Source organism: Pogona vitticeps, chromosome 6 (genome assembly GCF_051106095.1).
Source record: "Pogona vitticeps strain Pit_001003342236 chromosome 6, PviZW2.1, whole genome shotgun sequence".
NCBI classification, from domain to species: Eukaryota; Metazoa; Chordata; class Lepidosauria; order Squamata; family Agamidae; genus Pogona; species Pogona vitticeps.
In genome coordinates this window covers 117,782,613-117,804,448 of record NC_135788.1, presented here as the reverse complement: position 1 = coordinate 117,804,448, position 21,836 = coordinate 117,782,613, and the positions used below count along the sequence as shown (strand labels likewise).

The window sequence follows — 21,836 nt, the reverse complement described above, 5'->3', positions numbered from 1 at the left end:
TCTGATTCAGACTGATCTTTTGCTGGATGTGATGTGATCTGTGTGCCACCATGGGCAATATTCTGTTGGAGGCCTCGATGGGTGAATAAGAGTTTTTGACATGGCATTTGTTACTGTGGTAGCCAGGATAGCACAGTGAGAGATTCCTGCACATAAACGCTGGTGGAAATGAAGAGCATGACGTAGCTGCTGCGCCTATTATGCTTCAAACTCATATGGAGCTATTAGTCATCCTGCCCTAGATCCCTCAAAAAGAAGGGATATGGAGACAATTCAAAAAAAAAAAATCTTGTTCTTAGTGATTTTTCAATTTTGCCATGCCGAGGAGCCTGGCTGTGAACTCTCCCTGCACTTGTCACACTTCTCAGCTTCCTGCAAAAAGATATACCTGGTTTTGTCTCCCCATCTCCCATTCCCCCTGTTCTTTTGTGCTACAAAGCTGCCAAATTCTGTGCTGCTCAATGCTTTTCCCCCCAAGGGAATTTTGTGCACTAAAGTTTTGCACAGGAATTAAAAACATTCTGTGCAGATCAGTGGTCCTTCTGGAAAAAAACACACACCACAAAACATAATAATTGATTTGGAAGGGGTCTCTAAGGCCATCGAGTCCAACCCTCTGCTCAATGCAGGAATCCAAAGCAAAGCAGATCTGACAGAGTGTGGTCCAGTTTTCCCTTGAAGGCCTCCAGCGTTGGAGCTCTTACCACCTCCCGAGGTCATGAGTCCCATTGTCATACTGCTCTAACAGTTAGGATGTTTCTTATGAAATTCAGCCTAAATCTGGCTTCCTGTAACTTCTGCCCATTGTTGCGTGCCCTGCATTCTGGGATGATGGAGAACAGATCCTGCCACTCATGGATCTCCTGTGAGATTTCTCAGAATAAAACTGGGAAGATAAAAACGTTTTTCTCCTCAGGGTCTCACCAAGAATGAGAGATTGAAAAATGTACATTCCTTTTATAAATCAGCAAAGCCTTTACACCTGTTCTGTAGTAAAGCCTTTGGGCATCTTGTGCAGAAATAACTGTTAAAACTAACAAGATAAAAGGCAGCTTTTCCTAATGACTATAAATAAACAGAGATACATCAATGATCACACCACCTCTTCTGAGGAAAAGAGTCTTCTTTAAAGGTTGACCACTATGTTGTATATATTACAACAGAGCATGGCTGATGAGTTGAAACTGTATGATTACTAAGATATTTGCTTGTCTCTAACAGTCTTTTGATCTCTCCCATGAGTAATAGAAATAAGAATGATAGAGAGTGAAAATTATTTAAGGAGGGGAGAATGGAGAGGCAAATGCTGTAATTGATATAATGAATTCTATGCAAAGAACTCACACTAATAATTCATTTCAAAGATGACTGATCGTCCCTCCCACAAAAGAGCTCACACAGAGATTTTTTTTAAAAACCCTCTCTGTTCAGGAAGAGAGATTTCAGCCCCTTCAGTTCCTCCAGCATATAATAGTGAAGTGATATTTAGCCCCTCCCTCCACTCATAGAGTCTGCTACATCTCTTTATAAATCATGAATCTTATTTAGGAACACGGGTGCATAGAAAGCTGCTGTATGAGGAAGCCCCATTCCAGCCCTTTGGTCTGAAAGTTTGCAGGGCTCAAAGGGTATATTGGTGATGTAAGGATGCATGGAAGCCTTGCCTACCTGGAATTCCTGAAGAGCTTCATGTGTTTACTATGAAGGTCTGCAGAGGCACAGCGTATGAGAGACACACTGAATGTGCTTAATTCAGTGCGCTTTTTTTTGGCCAAACATGCAAAGATCAACATGTGTGGGCAAGACTTACCTGCCACCACTCTTTTGAGACCTGTTGGTTTTCAGGTGTAATTTCTGAATAAGGTTAGTCAAGCTATTGGTCCGTTCAACTCAGTCCTTATTAGGATCGGCTGGGAATTGCTCCCTAGGGTTTTCGAGGAGGAGTAGTCCACGGTTCTAACTGGAGATGCCGCAGTTGTAACCACCTCCATGCAAAGAATAAGCTACAGACACTGTGACTGAAGGCTTGCTTCCATTCATCTTCCACCAGAAGACATGGTCAGATATGGGACTTGAGATGGAAACGTGGTGGATAATCTCCTGGAAGAAGTGGTGAAAGCCACCGAATTGTTCTGCTGAGGTCCTGGCACAAGGGGTTTTGTTGCAAATAACTGTGAGTAGAACGACTCTGGTCTTTTTCTTACGATGAACCACAGTTTTCTTTGCCTAGGGAAGGGTCAGAATTTCATTCGGTTCCTTCTCCAGATTTCTTTATCAATAAGAAGGGGGAAAAGGATCTCTTACGGCTGAAGAGTAACTGAACCTCATGTCCATATGGTCATTGCATGTTCTGTCGTGTTCTCCTTTCGGCTGGAAGTCATGGGGCATGGAACCTTTACATTGAGGTCTAGTTGCATGAAAGTTCATGGAGAATTAGTGGTAAAATTATTGCCAGGGCCTTTATAACCAGGATAAGCGGATTATTGCAGGCATTAAATAATTTGTTTCTGTTATCCAGTGCACGAAAGGTCTCACCACTCCAGCCTCCTATAAGGAAATATTTTTCCATATCTAGCTTGGATGAGAGCTTGCTCAAGCTTTTTGGGCAGCATACATGGACTCACATGTCCAAACATTTGGATTTGAACGTCCTGAACAACACAGGAAGACCTTTAAAAAATATCGGCCGTGGCTAGTATGAAGGGAAAGTGCATGGTCTTCTCTTCAGGTTGTGAAGTTCCTTGGGCCACCACCGCTCATGAGCACTGGGAAAACAGATCAACATCCCTTCCATTTAGATGGTGGTGTCTAACTTTTGGCTCAGACGCAGTTAGCAAAATGAACTCGCTCCCTCTATTTCAAAAACAGAATTTGCATAAGGCTGTTTCACTGTGATGCTACCTCCCCATCCACGGTGACCTGAGCCTTAACAAAAACATCTCCTTCTGATCCAGCTGTTTCCTGCAAAGAAGTCCTGCTAATATGGACAGTTGTGCCCACACATAAAAGGCCCTGCGGTCACCAATAACTCAATGTAAAATGTGAATGCCACCCCATCAGCTATGGCTTAAGATAAATGTTCTATTTCCAGAGATCATCAGAGCCAGAAAGTAATGCCCCAAAATGATTCTCCAAGGATCATCCACAGGGATTTGGCTATATTCCCCATCTCAGACAATTTGTTGTATCGAGCCCAAGGCCTGGAAGTTCAAAGAGACAACATTTCTTCTTCCTGTGAACAGACCACTAAGGGGTTTTTGTACTGAGATATCACACTGTGGCTGCTATAGTAATCGCACAGTGCTTTATGCCAGTAATAAAACTTTTAGCAGCATGTGAGATGCGGAAGCATCTTTTGAGACTTGTGGGTGGAAAAAGAAAAGAGAGGATCTATGCGTAAGAAGCCAATAATTAAAAACTCCTACCATATTGGAAATGAAGTATAGATCAATCTCTCTGGTCTCTGTACAGAACTGGTTTTCCGCTGCCAACTGCAAACAGTCTTTCCCATGAGTAGATGAAACAGAATAAATGATGAAAAATATCTAAATTTGCATAGCTAAATGGTGCAAAAAGATACATTTTTGAATATACTCATGGGAATAGTGCAGTGGTTTAGATATACGGCTAGAAAGCCGGAGGTTGGGAGTTTGATCCCCCCACTGTGATTCCTGTGGATAGAATCAGCCTGGGTGGACAGATCCTGAAGCTGAGGCTCCAATACTTTGGCCGTCTCATGAGAAAACTCCCTGGAAAAGACCCTGATGTTGGGAAAGTGTGAGGGCAAGAGGAGAAGGGGACGACAGAGGACGAGATGGATAGACAGGGTCATCGAAGCGACCAACATGAATTTGACCCAATTCCGGGAGGCTGTGGAAGACAGGAGGGCCTGGCATGCTCTGGTCCATGGGGTCACAACGTCAGACATGACTTAACGACTAAACAACAACAACAACAACAGGGTGGACTTGGGCAAGCTTCACAGTCCCAGAGGACCCCCAGAAGGAGATGGTCAACCACTTCTGACTCTTCTCTACCTGGAACACCCTGAAAAGGGTTGCCATAAGTCAAAACTGACTTGATGTATATGGTTATTATTAGTATACACTTAACACAAAAGGCTAAATTTCAATACTCCTATTTAGCCTGTAAGTTCCTCTAAGGGATCCTAGTATCTGATTTACATGTGTCCCTTATTTGACAATGGCTGTTCATATTACAACAACCGTTGTATGAATTATCTCTAGCTCCTTTTGACTAACCCTAGTTTCCCATCTTACAAACACATTCATGTTCCACCCTTAATTTCCTTCCATAACTCTCATTCATTTCCACAACTAACCTCACAGTCTTGGCCAGCTTCCTGCTCAAGGTGAGCCAGGAAACAGAAATAATAATGGGTTTCCTGACCATGATAAATTTGGGGTGCTGTTTTATTCAATAGCGCCTTCCTGTAAAAGCTTCCAGGTGGAGAAGTGGCTAGTGTATCTGGAGAAACAGGAGTGAGTCAAGGTGAATATCAAAGAGTGATAAGTTATAAATACAGACAGAGAATTATAAGAAGGTTTCCAAATGAAAAGCACTTCGTACTGCCAGTTAGAAGACACAGGGCAGATATGCAATGTTTCTGTCTCGTGGGATCTCCATCAGTAAGGAGACAGAAGAAAGAAATGGTACATGGGGAAGAGAGCGGCACAAGGGAATGACAACATTGTGTGAAGACCCCCCCCCCCAAAAAAACTGTGAGTCAAGGAGGGCGATAGCCTAATTAAGAAGCTTTGTACAAAACCCTTTGGATAATAAAAGGAATGGGTTGGAAGACAGTCGGTGCCAAGATAAGTACGGAATTATGTGGAGCCATTTGTACAGTCGTAGATATTTAACTGTAGAGGAATGCACAGGGGTTGGGGTGCCTTCACTGTCCTTCCGTTGTCTCTTCAGCCATTTTGGATTTTCCCTTTCTCTGTATGTTATGTGCAGTCAAGTAGGACCTGGTTTAAAGCCACCCTAGTAGCAGTTCCGAGGTGTGTGAGATATTTACGAAGTGTTTTTTACTAACACCACTCCCCGGTGACTTTCTATGGCTCAACTGGGATTTGAACCCAGATTTCCTGAGTCCTAATCTTTCACTCTATCCACTATTTCTCTCTCTCTCTCCCTGGCTGAAATCCTCTTGCGCTACTTTATGCCATGCAATGTGGGATGACATCATCAGTGGTGGATGTTTTGGGAAAATGAGAAACTTTTGATTGGCTCTCCCTAGTTTTGGGGATCCCTAGGGATCCCCTTCCTCTTGGGGCCCCCTTCAGGAATTGTGGAAAGGGGGGGGAGGAATGATCAAAAGCTGGAAGGTTGCTTCCACTGAATGATTTTGAGGATACTGTGGGAGAGAATGAGCCTGAAATATGGGGGGAGGGGAAGGCTATCTTTTTTCAAAATGGCGGTGGCTTGGCCACGGCCAGTTGACATAATCCTCATTCTGTGGGGTACAGTTGAACAAGAGATTTTCAGTCATTACCTCTCTCTCTATATAAGTGACATGTAGACAGTTTTGTAAAGCCATCTGCCACTGTATTGGTTGTGTGACTGTCTTTGTAATGATATCTATTGCTCTGCAAAACCTTGGGGCATGTGATGGAAAGTAGAAAAGGACATAATTTTAGGGACAACAAGATCTTAAAGAAAAAAATGACGTTTCATTTCTTGGGGATGAGTAATAGAAGGAATTCTTAACACAGCCTTGGAATGGCTTGGTTTTCCCCAAGGATGGCATCTCCCTTTAATGAGCCTGCTGGAGTGTGAAAATCATCAGGGGAGGCCTTTCTTTCCATCCCACCGTCTTCATGAGTGCGTTTGGTGGGGACGCAGCAGAGGGCTTTCTCTGTTTCTCCTCTAAGACTGTGGAACTCCCTGCCACTGGAGGTCAAGCTGGCCCCATCTTTACTGTCCTTCCGCAAGCAAACAAAGACATTTCTCTTCAGGCAAGCTTTCCCTGAGTGACTGGCTTCCACGTGTTTTTTTTTTTTTTAATGGGTTGTTGTACATTAGTGCTTTGAATGTGTTTTGGTGTTGCTTATGATTTTGGGAGTTTTTGAATTGGGATTTATTGCTGTGTGTCGCTGTAGCAATGGCTTATACTTAGTACGAATGTACACCAGCTGCTCCACAGTGCTTTACAGCATTTCAAAAACCACAGCGCTTGGAATACTGAATTCAGAATCAAGTTCTTGAAGTGGAAAATCTAGGGTTTCAGACTGACAGACAAAATCTTTATCATGCAAGCAATGGATCATTACAATATTAAAGTAGGATCAATACACCAACTTATAATTGGTGTACTATGCCACTAATATCATACCATGTTTATCCATAAATATACAATGAAGTAAAATAATACTGATATTTATACGTAAAACTACTATAAAATATGGTCATTGTTTGATTATTTAAGTCAATTTAACTGCAGGGTTTCAGACTGAGAGGCTGACTATAAGGGGATTTTGCTTGATGTTTGGAGCGCTGCAGCGCTGGGCTGGTGGACTCGCGTTTTCGCTAGAGCATTCCTATCCACACCTTTCTGGGCCCTGCTGAGGGGCTTCTACATTTTTGGTGTGGGTAGGATCACAACGGTTTGGATCAGCTCCAGCATGTGTGGTCACCAGAACCAATCCAAAGCCATCCTTCTGAGTCGGAATTTGCCAATATCATGAAGTGGCTTAATAAGCCAGCCACTTTTGGATACTGGCAAATTAATCACTTCCACTGCTCAGTAAGGGGCAGAGGAAGTGATTTTTTTAAAGGATTGTATCTAGTCTATCACTGATGAACTGCATCAGTTATAAAAGAAAAATTAAGAAATAATTCTTTCTTTGCCCCGTCTTAAAAGACTGAGTCAAGAAATTGACCAGCCATCAAATCTACGGTGGTCTAGACATCTCTATTCAGATAGAAATCCCTGGAGGTTGACATCTGTTCCAGGAAAGTGTACAGGTTATTATGGCAGCAGAAATATATTGTTGCGGGAAATATTAGGTTACTATTTTGATTCCACCACATTGTGTTGCAGTGAGCAGCAACATTTTGTGTAGGAAGAATAATACAAGAATGTAAATCAGTCGTCAATGGGAACTGTAATAGGTTTTTGACACAGCTTTGATCACTGTGGTAGGGGTAGTTACACGATGATATGAGGCTTGGCAAAATCTAGAGGAGTCGAGAATCATGACCACATGCAATTAATACTGGAGCAGGTAATCTAGCTATAATTTCAGTCATGGTACCTAACTAAAAGGGACGTGGTGGCGCTGTGGGTTAACTGCGGAAGCCTCTGTGTTGCAGGATCAGAAGACCAGCAGTCGTAAGATCGAATCCACGTGACGGAGTGAGCTCCCGTTGCTTGTCCCAGCTCCTGCCAACCTAGCCTTTCGAAAGCATGCAAATGCAAGTAGATAAATAGATACCACCTCAGTGGGAAGGTAATGGTGTTCTGTGTCTAGTTGCGCTGGCCACGTGACCACAGAAACTGTCTTTGGACAAACACTGGCTCTACGGCTTGGAAGTGGGGATGAGTACCACGCCCTAGAGTCAGACAGAAACAAAACTCAAAAGGACCTTGATAGGATGGAGCCCTTGGCCAAAAGCAACAGAATGAAATTCAGCAGGGAGAAGTGCAAAGTCCTGCACCTCAGAAAAAGAAACCAATGGCACAGTTACAAGATGGGGGGAGACCTGGCTCAGCAAAACGACAAGCGAGAAGGATCTTGGAATTGTCATAGATCACAAGCTAACAGTGTGATGCGGCTACAAAAAAGGCCAATGCTATTTTAGGCTGCATTAATGCAAGTATAGTTTCCAAATTCCGTGAGCTGTTAGTTCTCCTCTATTCAGCACTGATTAGGCCCCACCTTGAGTCTTGTGTCCAGTTCTGGACACCACCCTTCAAGAAGGATGCTAACAAATTGGAAACAAGTTCAGAGGATGGTGACGAGGACGATCAGGGGGCTGGAAACCAAGACTTATGAGGAAAGGCTGAAAGAACTGGGCATGTTTAGCCTTGAAAAAAGGAGGCTGAGGGGTGATAAGATAGCAATTTTCAAAGATTTGAAAGGCTGTCCTACAGAGATCTGTTCTCAATTATCCCCAGAGTGCAGGACATGCAACAATGGGCTCCAGGTACAAGAAGCCAGATTTCAGTTGAATATCAGGAAAAACTTCCTAACTGTTAGAGCAGTACGACAGTGGAACCAGTGACCTTGGGAGTTGGTGAGTGCTCCAACACTGGAGGCATTCAAGAAAAACTTAGATCATCACATGGCAGATATGTTTTGATTGTATTCCTGCCTTGAGTAGGGGGTTGGACTTGATGGCTTTGTAGACACCTTCCAAGTTCACTTTTCTATCATTCTATGCCCATTCATATTCCTACCATCACTCCCTCTTCCAGCTGTCCCACATCAAACAGTTGCCCCTCTTCCACCTGTGATGGCACATCCCAAGTAGATGCCCCCCTCAGAAAATCCACTTTTTCCTGGGCTCTTTTGGACTTGTTGTGTGGGGCCAGATGGTCTGCTTAGAGGCGACCCAATCACAGGCACAGAACACATAAACCACTCTCCATTTCTTTCCTGTCGGGGATGGGATGGGGATGTCTATTGGTTGTTTCAATATAATTTTTTTGGGGGGGTGGACATTTTGTGTGGGGAGGAAAAAAACAGAGCAGAGGAAAAGTTAAAGAACATTGTGGTAGTGATGGGGGAACAGAAAGGTTTCTGACCAATGCAAAGCTAATACGTCTGATAGTTTCCTTCATGTTCTTCTTGTTGTTGTTTAGTGGTTAAGTTGTGTCCGACTCTTTGTGACCCCATGGACCAGAGCACGCCAGGCCCTCCTGTCTTCCACCGCCTCCTGGAGTTGGGTCAAATTCCTGTTAGTAGCTTCGATGACACTGTCCAACCATATCATCCTGTCATTCCCTTCTCCTCTTGCCTTCACACTTTCTCAACATCGGGGTCTTTTCCAGGGAGTCTTCCCTTATCATGAGATGGCCAAAGGACTGGAGCCTCAGCTTCAGGATCTGTCCTTCCAGGGAGCACTCAGGGTTGATTTCCTTCAGAACGGATAGGTTTGTTCTCCTTGCAGTCCAGGGGACTCTCAAGAGCCTCCTCCAGCACCACACTTCAAAAGCATCAATTCTTCGGTGGTTAGCTTTCTTTATGGTCCAGCTCTCGCTTCCATAGCTATGAAGTTTCCTTCATAGTTAGTTTTAAAAAACAATAATGTCCTTTAAGGTCAAAATTTGAAGGGAAAATTGAAAATTTCCCCACATTTCAGGCAGACACTGCTTTTGAGCACTTATGCTACATACGTGAGCTTAGGGGCTTCCAGGTTTTTGACGGGAGTCATTTCACTGTGGAAACTGCCAGTCCATCGCACACCGTGGTGAAAAGCTATGCAAAATCCCATGATAGGGCTGAATATTTCATCAGCTGCCTTATGATCATGCATCTCACAAACCAAGTGCATTTGGAGGGTAACTGATGGTTTACCAGCTCAATGCACCCCCTGTGGATGTATTGTGTTTCGCCAGCAGGTCGGTTGGTCCCGACCTGCTGGTGGTCAAAATCAATGTATGAAGAGAAAGGCAGAAGACATTAATGAAATATGCAAAACCCTACATAGAATCATAGAATAATGGTGTAGGAAGGGGGCCTATGAGGTTGTCAAGTCCGATCCCCTGCTTAATACAGGAATTCAAATCAAAGGAAACCTGGCAGGTGGTCATCTAGCTTTCTCTTGAATGCCTCCAGTGTTGGAGTGCTCACCACCTCCCAAGGCATTTAGTTCCATTGTTGTACTGCTCTAACGGTTAAGAAGTTTTTTTCTGATGTTCGGCCTAAATCTGCATTCCTGTAGTTTGATTCGATTGTGCCATGTCTTGCACTGTGGGGGATGATCAAGGACAGATCCTGCCCCTCCTAGTATGACTACCTTTCAAGTATTTGAAAATTGCTATCCTATCTCTCCTCAGTCTTCTTTTCTCAAGGCTAAACATGCCCAGTTCCTTCACTCTTTCCTCCTAGGGTTTGGTTTCCAGTCCCCTTGATCATCCTTGTTGTCTTCCTCTGAACTTGCTCCAGCTGGTCTGCATCCTTATTTAAGTGGCGTCCAGAACTGTACTCTATATGAGACCTAACTAGTGGTGAATAGAGAGGAACTAGCATTTCAAAGAATCTGAAGATTATACTTCTATTAATACATCCTAAAATACCATTTGCCTTTTTCTCAGCCAGATTGCACTGTTGACTCATATTCTCGATCTTCAACAATTCCAAGATCTTTCTCACTTGTAGCATGTCTTGTCTCTTGCTTGGTCTAGTCCAGTGGCTTCTAGCCTAGGGGTCCCAGATGTTCTCGGACTTCAGCTCCCAGAAATCCTACCCAGCACAGCTAGAGGTGAAAGCTTGCAAGGTGTTTTAGCGCATGAACATCTGGGGAACTAAGGTTGAGAACTACTGGTCTAGTCAAATCATGAAAATCTATAGACTTTTTCTGTTTTTTGACATGGCCCTCACAAAATCTACCGTATTTTTTGCTCCATAAGACGCACCTTTCCATGAGACGCACCAATTTTTTAGGAGAAGAACACAGGAAAATGTAATCTGTTTTCTTCGCTCCATAAGACGCAAAGACTTTCCACCCCCCCTGTTTTGTGGGGGAAAAGTGCGTCTTATGGTGCAAAAAATATGGTAATTCTTTTTCTTCCATAATTTTAGCAATATTGTCAGTGGAAGAGATTTGCCCAGGAGCACCAATTTCTTTCAACATTGGATCACATCCAGTGTCACATCCTGTGCCCCATGATATGAGTTGATTTCCTATTGCTTCCTTAACCTCAGTCACCTCAAATTTTTCTGCCCAATTGGTGGAGCAAAACAGGGAGGCAGTAGGTTGAAAAAGGGAACCACAGAGTACATATCTGGTTTGTTGACGGATGCAAGGTGAAGGATTTCATTGGAATACTAATGTCAGTATGAATTTCTAACTGTAAGCATTGAATATCCAAGATTAACCTCAGTTAGCCCATTTGCCTCCATGCAACTTATGGAGAAGTTGGCTTGTTAAATCCCAATTGACTCAATGGCTCTACTCTAGTGTAATTTCTGTGCTAAGGGACAGGATTTTGGCCATTGTGTTGCAGAGGCACACCTGATGTGTAAAGTCTCTGCTAATATGTATTTAGTTTTGATGCTGGGGAAAAATGTAGCAGTTGCCCGTTGTCTTATCGTGTCTGCCCAATCAACTGCTATTATGGGCCGTTACCAACTTCTTGCTTCATCTGTGGGAGGAAGCAGATGAGTGGTCTCTCCATGAATCATTTTGGGAGAAAGAAGAGAGAGAGAGACACACACACAGACAGTGTGTGTTTGAATGAAGTGTGTAAGCAACATTTGCAAAATACATTCCCAGGAGCTGAAGAAATTTCGGGCAAAGAGTGAGTGAGGCAGAGAGCAGATGGGAAAGAGAGGGTTCATTCCTGAATTTTACGTAGAAAGAAGACATAAAGACAGAGAAGATTAACAGAAGGGAGTACGTGAGTAAACACCCATATTTGCTGAGGAAGAGAGAACCACCGTGTGCAGATGGCAGAATTTCTGCTGGGGTTTGAAGCTGACTATTTTTCAACTAGACAAGCCAGGCTGAACCTCTGAAGCATCACGTCTCTGAAACATCCTATCTCACCAGACAGAAGAGATAATTTCAAGTTGTCCTTGGGAGGTTTAAGGTCCGTCAGCAGGTATCACAGTCCTTCTATTCTCCCTCTGGTTTATTCATGATCAGGAAAAAATTCTTAACTTCTAGAACAGTATGACAATGGAATCAATGGACTTCAGGAGGTGGTGAACGCTCCAAGGCTGGAGGCATTCAAGAGAAAATTGGACAACGCTCTGTCAGATCTGTTTTGATTCGGATTCCTCCATTGAGCAGTGGGTTTAGACTTGATAGACTTATAGGCTCCTTCCAACTAAATTATTCTATGATTCTATATTTCTTTAATAGCTTTCCTTCTTCTGTTACCCCCTCAGTTGTATAAAAATGAATCTTCCTTTGTTATCTTTCTGAGATCAGGAAAGATAACTCAGGAAAAGCAGATGTGAGGGACATGTGTTAACAGGAGTTACTCATAAAATTATTCTCTCATCATTTTTTTCCAAACTGCCTTATCGCTCCTTCCCTCTCTCCAGCTCATAACTCATACTTCTAAGGACTCCATTCCACCACACCCCAGAGAAATCTGTGCGGAAAATTACGCAGCTTTATATAAACTGTTACCTCGTATTTTAAGAATCCCAGAACTTTTTAATCCAAGAAAAAAAAGAGAGTATTAAGTCCTTCTTTAAATGGTCCCTGTTGAATTGGGGAAATTTGTTTTGAACAAATTATTTCTTTCCTTTGGTTTGCAAGGGATGGGTTAATCCATCTTCAGGAGATGACCTCCTGTGGGCTCTTATGGTTCGTTATTTTAACAGAGGCTTTCCTTTCGAACCACAGAGGATTTTGTACGGGCATCAGTCACTGTGCTGCCACCCCAGTATAGCACAGTGATGGATCCCCCTGCAAAAACTTGGGGGAAAAGTGGACCTTTCGTTCAGATGTTATGGGACTTAAGAATTAATGAACTTGACAGATGCAATGAAAGAGGGTCTCCAATATTTTAAAAAGTCTCGTGGCACTTTCAAGTCTAAAGAAGTTGTATTTGGAATAGGCTTTATAGGTGGTGGTCAGCTTCACCCGATGTCCTTCAGTCACATTTGTTAAGAGACATTATGGATGAAATTATTTTCTCATCTCAGAACGCTTATAACTCCAGGATCCAGTCCTTCTTTAAATCTTCCCATTTACTTTGGGAAGTTTTTGTTTCTGGCAAATTGTTTATTTCCTTCTTCTGATTACAGTGGAGGGGTTGGTCCAACTGGGGTCCATCAGATCAACATGGGATATTGTATGAGCATTAGTCACTGTGTATAGCCGCTACTCGAGTATCGCACAGTGATGGATCCCTGTGCAAGAACTTGCCATGTGTGTCAGAAACGTGTGCTGGAAATATCCCACTGCTCTAAGAATAGGATGCCGAAGTGAAGCAGGAATGAAAATGCCCATGATGGTTACATTACTTGACAAGAATGAATTCTGGGCATGGAGGATTTTGTATGGGCATCAGTCACTGTGCTGGTACCCCATAAAGCACAGTGATGGATTCCCTTTCAAAAATGTGGCGTACGTGGCAGGAAAGCGTATGGAAGATATCGCGCAGCTCCAAGAATGGGATGTTGACGTGAAGCACGACTTAAAATGTCCATGTCTCTTTCATTTCTTGATTGGTAAGAATGGGACCCAAAAGGAAAGTTGCAGTCCTGAAAGCAAGACCCTTTGAACTCAATGGGGTAATAGTTCCAAGTAGATATTTATGGGATGGTGTTATAGATTGAGCTGAGGATGACATGAATTCTTCCGATGTTGGTGACTACTCTTGACTGCCAGAAGAAACAGTTCAGATTAAGTTCTTGTCCTTTTGAGGTACATTGCACCAGAACATGGAGGTTTTGTTCAGCTGTTAAGGGACTTAAGAAATAACAAACTTGACAGCTACAATGAAAGTCAGTTTCCGATATTTTTGCTTGCTGGCCTCTGAGTCTAAAGAAGTTCTTTCTTTCTTTCTTTCTTTCTTTCTTTCTTTCTTTCTTTCTTTCTTTCTTTCTTTCTTTCTTTCTTTCTTTCTTTCTTTCTTTCTTTCTTTCTTTCTTTCTTTCTTTCTTTCTTTCTTTCTTTCTTTCTTTCTTTCTTTCTTTCTTTCTTTCTTTCTTTCTTTCTTTCTTTCTTTCTTTCTTCAGACAAATTATTTCCTCCCTTCTCCTGTTTATAAAGGATGGGTTAATCCAACTACTGTAGACGACAACACATGGGCTCTTAGGGTTCATTATTTTCACTGCGTCCCTCCTACCTGAGCAGAGAAGATTTTGTATGGGCATCAATCACTGTGCTGTCACTACCCCAGTATCCCACAGTGACGGATCCCTGTGCAAGAACTTGGCATACGCGTCGGACACGTGCGCTGGAAATATCCCACTGCTCTAAGAATAGGATGTTCATCTGAAGCAGGAATGAAAATGTCCATGATTGTTACATTACTTGACAAGAAAGAGTTTGCCCCAGAGGAAATGTGTTTTCCCTGCCTTGTTATGCTTTTTTTGGTCTTTACTAAAAGGCAGGTTTACTTTATTCTAAGATTTCTAGCTAAGCAGAGAATGTAGCGCTATGCTGGTTTGAATGGAAGGTTGCAGTCCTTGACATGCTTCCATGAAAGCAAGACCTTTTGAGCTCAGTGGGGTGTAATTCCTTGCATGGAAGAGCACTGTAGGTTGGTTTGTCTCTGTCCTTTGGACATGGTGGCCACTCATAAGTACAGAGGAAGCTGGCAGAGCAGTCCGAAGTCCTCTGTTCTGAGCAATAAAAGCAGAGAAATATCTTTGCGGCTTCGGAAACAGGCTGAGGAGGGAAGGCCGACTCACAGTCTTGTACTTTTGAGGTATTTTGCGCCTGAAGATGGAGGTTTCATTCAGCTGTTACAGGACTTAAGAAATAACTAATTTGACAGCTATAGTGAAAGAGAGCCTCCAATATTTTTTTATTTTCTGGTGCCTAAAGATCTATAGACATTTTAATTGGCATAAGTTTCCAGATGGTGGTCAGCTTCACCAGATGTCCCTCAGCAACACGTATTAATAGGAGTTAATGATGAGATTATGTTCTCATCTTAAAACTCTTATAACTGCAGAAGGATGAGGGTTATGTCCTTCTTGAAATCTTCCCATTTGCTTGGGGAGGTTTTGTTCCAGACAATTTCTTTCTTCCTTTCTGAATGCAATGGAGGGGTTACTCCAACTGGGGGCGATCACGTCATGTGTTTGATGGCATGCTGGCATTCTGGGCATGGAGGATTTTGTATGGGCCTTAGTCACTGTGCTGGTACCCCCCAGTATAGCACAGTGATGGATTCCCTTTCAAAAACGTGGCGTATGTGGCAAGAAAGCATATGAAGAATATCACGCAGCTCCATTAATGGGATGTTGATGTGAAGCATGACTTAAGATGTCCATGTCTCTTTCATTTCTTGATGAGCAAGAGAGGGACCCAGATGGTAAACTGCGGTCCTGAAAGCAAGACCGTTTGACCTTAACGGGGTATAGTTTCAAGTAGATATTTGTGGGATGGCATTACAGATTGAGCTGAGGAAACCTCCATGTTCAGGTGCAATGTACCTGTCTTTTCCTTTTGAGGTACATTGTAACTGAACATGGAGGTTTTGTTCAGCTGTTAAGGGACTTAAGAAATAACTAACTTGACAGCTACAGCGAAAGTCAGCTGATATTTTTTGTTTGCCTGTGCCTTAAAATCTAAAGAAGTTTTATTTGGCCTTTTCTTTCTTTCTTTCTTTCTTTCTTTCTTTCTTTCTTTCTTTCTTTCTTTCTTTCTTTCTTTCTTTCTTTCTTTCTTTCTTTCTTTCTTTCTTTCTTTCTTTCTTTCTTTCTTTCTTTCTTTCTTTCTTCTTCTCTCTCCCTCCCTCCCTCCCTCCCTCCCTCCCTCCCTCCCTCCCTCCTTCCTTCCTTCCTTCCTTCCTTCCTTCCTTCCTTCCTTCCTTCCTTCCTTCCTTCCTTCCTTCCTTCCTTCTTGAAAAGGACCCAAGGTGGCTTACATCACTGAAAGACAATATTTAACGCTGAAAACAATGAGTATACAAAGGTGGTTTTTTATATCGTTAAAAGACAATATTTAAAGATAGTGAGTTTAAAGAAGCAGCTTACATCATTAAAATATTATATTAAAGCTAAAAATAGTTAGTATACAAGTATTAAAAAGGAAAAGAGAGATGCCACTCTGAGAAATGGAAAACATAAAACCAAGTTAAAGCAGTAACGCATAACCATCCATCTAAAAGCCACTCTCAAGTAGCCAGGCACTGAGGGAAGGCTTGCCAACCTGCCGAAGGACAGCAAAGATGGGGCAAGGCTGGCCTCCAGTGGGAGGGAGTTCCAAAGTCTGGGAGCAGCCACAGAGAAGGCCCTCTCCCGTGTTCTCCGAAACCTGGGCTTCCAAGCTCAGATGAAACTAGGAACACCCCTAAACTGTGCACCCGTGTCTTCATGGGGAGGGTAATCCCATCTGGTACTGACTGCACCCTTATTCCTTGATCTGGCTGTCGGCTGACCAGAAGCACTTCGGTCTTGTCTGGATTTGTTGTTGCTGTTTAGTCGTTTAGTCTTGTCTGACTCTTCGTGACCCCATGGACCAGAGCACGCCAGGTCCTCCTGTCTTCCACTGCCTCCCGGAGTTGGGTCAATTTAATGTTGGTCGCTTCGCAGACCCTGTCCAGCCATCTCGTCCTATGTCGTCCCCTTCTCCTCTTGCCTTCACACTTTCCTAACATCAAGGTCTTTTCCAAGGAGTCTTCTCAAAGTATTGGAGCCTCAGCTTCAGGATCTGTCCTTCCAGTGAGCACTCAGGGTAGATTTCCTTCAAAATGGATAGGTTTGTTCTCTGTCTGGATTTAGTCTCTGTTTATTCACCATCATCCAGTCCATTTCTGACACCAAACACTGATCTAGAGCCGAAGCAGTTTCCTCGGATTGAGTTGGCAAGGAGACGTAGAGTTGGGTGTCATCCGTATAGCGGTGACACCAAACCCCAAAACTCTGGATGATCTCTCTCAGTGGTTTCATGTAGATGTTAAATAACGTAGGAGACAAAAACAGAATCCCGAGGGACCTCACAGGCCAGAGGTGTTGAATGGGGAGACACCATCATCACCTTCTGAGTTCTGTCTTCTGGGAAGAACTGGAGCCACTGTAAAACTGTCCCATTCCAGAGAGATGGGTCACGAGGATATTATGGCCAATAGTATCAAACTTCGCTGAAAGGTCCAGCAGAACCAACAGCGACAAATACGTCTCCCTGTGCAGTTCCTAGTGTAGGTCATCCACCAAGGTGACCAAAGCCATCTTTGTCCTATAACCAGGCCTGAAGCCGGACCGAAATGTATCCAGATGGTGGCCAGATTCCCTAGATGCCCCTCAGTAACTGAGCTGCAATCCACCAGACTTATCTCAAATAAGGTTTCTTGGTTTTTAAGATGCTGCTGGGCTTGGTTGTTAACGTGTTCCCCTTTTGTGGGAATATCTGATATTTCAATTGGCCAGCAGATGGCAGGCCGACCTCATGAAAAACAAAACAAAACTCTGAGTCACAACCAATGATTGCAAAACTTGTCATGTTGTCAGATTCAACTGGGGGAGGCGCTCCGTACATTTCTCTTACAGGCCAACTTAAAATTAGCAAATCCCAGAAACCTAGACTTTATCTGTAGCTGCCAAAAATATTCTCGGTCCCTCGTTGCTGACATTAACCCAGCGAAAACTTAATCCCAGAATGAGATCAGAGAGTCATTGACAAGCATTTCAAAATCTACCTGAATCTCTTAAGTATTTGCCAGGAAACTCCAATTTATCTGTTTTCTAGCTTTATTTATCTACATTGCTTCTTTGTTCTGCCTTCCAAAAATAACAAAAATGTATGGAAATACAGAGGTTGGAAGAGTTACTTCTGCAGATTCCATCTCCCATAATCCATCATAGATTCGACAATATTCTGAAGTCTCTGTTTTGCCAAATTACTTTAAGTCAGCTCCTGATGTCACAATCTTGGTTCAGGACAAATTTCTGGCCTTCCCTGTTTGAAAAAAACTGCTGCAGCCTGAAGAAAGATCCTGTTGTATTTTGAATCTAACCCGTTTTTAATATTTTCATGATCTGATAAAGGTATTGCCCACCTTTGCTTTTAGATTTTGTACAGGAACTGCCCGGTTTTCTATGTTTGATGCTTCTCTGTTGAGTAGACCTGTTTGAATCAAATGAATTTACAGAGGAGTTGACTCACCAAATCTCTATTGATTCAATGGGCCTACTCTAGTGCGATTGTTAAGCATCAGGGATTGGCTGGAATGCAAATAGATTTGAACCTGAAGTGTTCTTTTACAAACGCACAAGCGTTTACTTTTGACAGGAATAGTATGCAGTGGCATTCTTTGCATGTCACACACTTGCTTGAAATGACACCATGTAACATCGCATATTTTTCCCCCATGAGTAGCTACGGATGACTTTTATTCAGACTGCAGCATCACGTGGCCCTATGAACTTGTGGCAGGAACTCCGCCTGCACATCACAAGATGGAACTCTGAAGTGGTTTCTTCTTCCGAATCCTTGAGTCCACAAACTTCAGATTAACTACCACTGGGAGAGCATCTCAGTTCTTTCCTTGCTCCGCTTGTCTCCCTAACAAAGAAGGTGATTGTGTGACATCATCGTGTCTCTTATTACCTTAACCAACTTTCGTCCTGGAGATTTACCTGTTTCTCATTACCTTCTTTTGCTAGTTGTGTGTGAGATTTAAGCCCTATTTAGGCATCAACAAATCCACCATTTTGGATTACAGAGAAGGTTCCTGACTCCTTATGAGCTTTTGCAGAGTTTTTGCTTGCTGACATGGAGAGCTACATGTGATCAGGAACCTCTCTTGTGTAGATGTGTTCATTTACACGCACAGAAAGTGATGATAGAGAAGGAAAGGACTAAATTGTTGTTGTTGTTTAGTTGTTAAGTCATATCAGACTCTTCGTGACCCCATGGACCAGAGCATGCCAGGCCCCTCCTGTCTCCCACTGCTTCCCGGAGTTGGGTCAAAGGACTAAATGCCCCTGTCTAAATGTGTTGGTGACTACAGGATATGGGATTATAGAGGCTCTTCTTACTACACCTTTCTATTCAGCTGGGGATTTCAGCTTTATTGAGCAGATAAGGAATCCTCTTCTCTGATGAGGAATTATATAAAATATTTAGGAGTATTCCAGGGTTTGCCAAATTTCCTTCAAACATTTTGGGTTCTGCAGTATTGGTTTTGTTTTGTATTCCACGCAACCCATCCTTCAATTCAATAGGATCATGTTACCCATCACCCTCTTCTGCTTTTTTGTCTTTGCTGAAAGGACACGTTTATTTTGTTCTATGGTTTACTCCAGGACACGGAGATTAGAACTACAGTGGTCAGAACGGGGGCTTCATTTATATGTCAGTGCCTTTTTGAAAGGTAACTTTATCAAGCTCCTTTATTAACTTAAAGAATAGCATGGGAGTCAAACTCTGTGGTTAAGAGCATGTATGATGGATTTTCCCTCGGATTTCAAAGGGAAGTGATTTTCAAAGATATGACCTTGTCATTGCCATGCAGACATGAAGCCCTGCTCTCCTTTGGGACCAATTGTGGCCAACGGGTGGGGAACGTTTGGTCAGCCACGCATGTGCTATTAAAGGATCTCGTCAGTTTTCTTCACAACCACTTCCCCTTCCATTTTTTGTACGGTTCTCTGCCTCCCTCTGCTCACTGTGCTTCTCTTGCACAGTAATAGGTGGCTGAGTCTGCAACGGTCACGGTGCTCAGCTGAAGGGAGAGCTGCTTCTTGGAAGAATCAAGTGAGAAATTTATGCGGCTTTTTAGAGATGGTGCATAGCCTCTCTCTGCTCCAGCACTCACAGCAATTGGGTTTGTGGTTATAGATGCCATCCATTCCAGGCCTTTGCCCGGAGACTGTCGTATCCAGCTCCAAAAATAATCATCAAAATCTTTATCATCAGGAAGTGTGATGGCGCACGTCAGACTGAGGGTCTGCCCAGGCTTCACTATTACCACTCCGGGTTGTGTCAGCTGTACTTCTGAGACAACACCTGTATAGAGAAATCAAGAAATAGAACATATATATCTATACCATATTCCTGCAGATAAATGAGACCTCCCTCCCCCACCAGACAACTGTGATTAAGTATTTCCTTACTATTTAGACATTTTGAGAAAACCAATGTCTTTGCTGGATACATGAATGGAAAGGGAGTCAAAGAGAGTGGCAAAGTGTACAAAGGTGGAAGAAAACTGGTCTTATCCGAGTCCTTTCGTAATAGATAGAAAGGCAAGTAGATGGAGTTACATAGAGGGAAAGGGGCCCCCCTAATTTCACCCTTCTTGGCTTGAGGATTGTATCATTTGAGGGAGTTGTTACTTTGAATATTCGGAAGCTGAGGTTTGCCTCCACGAAGTACTTACAGAATGGATGGACCAGGAAGACAATCAAACATGAGAGGAACCAGTTCATGATGTCTTCTGGTTCTGCCTTATAGAAGGGAGAGACGAGAGAGAGTTCACTGAGCAAGCCAGTCTCTCAGGTATGGGTCTTCTCGTTAAGTACAAGTTTCTTTGATTAAAATTTGCATGCCTTTATCCAACAGGGGCTTTAAGAGTCTCCTTGGTATTGTGGCAAAATGGTGGGCCCATAGGCTGCCCTCTTGTGGAGAAAGATAATAAGGCTCCTAGCAACCAGAGTTTTCTGAGGTCCCAGTGGACTTATCTGAACTGCCGAGTTCACCACATCAGAAGTTCTTCTTCTGTCCAAAACCATTCTGAGAGAATAATGATTGAACACTGTTGGAGAAAATGTCTAGAGCATACTGATGTCCCTCTTCAACATTTTTATTGAATCACTGTTGCATGCATTTTCTATACAAAGCAGCTGTAAGAAATATTCTGAGTATCAAATCCCATGCATAGAATTGATCCAGCTTGACCACTGTGATTTTTCTTCTTTGAGTGTTTCTAAGGATGACTGTACTCGAATATTCAGTCTCTCGAGACTGAAGGATGCTGAAGCATTTATCTATTTATTACAGTGGTGCCTCGCTTAACAAGCGCACCGTACAATGACAAAATCTCATAGCGATCCCTTTTTTGGGATCGCTAATGCGATCGCTCAACGACTTTTAGATAGGGCGAAACTCGCTTTGCGAAGATCGGTAAGCGTTTCGCTTACCGATCTTTGCAAAACGAAGCCCCGATGACCAGCTGTTTGGCGGCCAAAATGGCCGCCGGAAGCCCCGAAATGGCCCAAAATAGCCGCCGGAAGCCCCGAAATGGCCCAAAATGGCCGCATGCAGTGTTTTTGCGCCCTCGTTAAGCGAGGGGAGGGCGCGAAAATGGCTGCCGGCCATCCCGGAACATCGCTGAACAGTGAGTAAAGGCGCCGATTGGAACGCATTAAACACTGTTTAATGTGTTCCAATGGCTTTTCCTGCCCCGTTCAGCGATGTTTCGCTATAGTGAAGGTTAATCCGGAACGGATTAACCTCGCTATGCAAGGCACCACTGTATTTGAATTTATATCCCGCACCATCTGGGGTGAGATCCTAGTGCTCCTGGAAAGCCTGGCAGAAGTGCTGGGTCTTTAATGCTCTTTTGAACCCATCCAGCGAGGGTGCCATAACTTGCATAATCCCAAACTAAAAAAAGAGCAATCAATTACTTTTAACAAACTACACTCATAATATATCCCGAGGTTTAAACTACACGGTTGCAGCACTGTGATCCCACTTTCGGTACCGTGACCTGGTCCTGTGGGTTTCTGGGATATGTAGTTTTGGAAAGAGCTGAGAACAAAAGAGAGACACAGAGATGAAACCCATTCAAAGCACTTGTGTTATTTGTATAGATGCTCCATTGCTTTGTGTCACTTCAGCATTGAGGAGGTCTTAATGGGAAATAGAAAATCGGGCCAGAGAGAGAAGAGAGGGAGTGGGAGCTTGACTGACACTGAGAAACTAAAGGTTTACAAAACTAAGAATGGCCAATGAATGTCTAGTCAACGCATGATTTGGGGGCAATCTCAGTGCTTCTTATCAGATGG

The 21,836-nt window shown here is 43.1% G+C and overlaps 1 long non-coding RNA gene across 2 annotated transcripts in view; it reads left to right on the top strand.

Moving 5' to 3' along the window:
• The first annotated feature begins 700 nt into the window (after nucleotides 1-700).
• Nucleotides 701-21,836, top strand: part of LOC140701378 (uncharacterized) — a 30,869-nt gene continuing 9,733 nt past the window's right edge. The window contains exons 1-2 of one of the 2 annotated variants that reach the window (XR_013537670.1): nucleotides 701-2,173; nucleotides 18,202-18,399. This is a non-coding gene — a long non-coding RNA (uncharacterized LOC140701378). Of the gene's footprint in view, nucleotides 2,174-15,692; nucleotides 18,400-21,836 lie in introns of those variants that run through there. The other variant, XR_013537669.1, reaches the window with a different exon arrangement.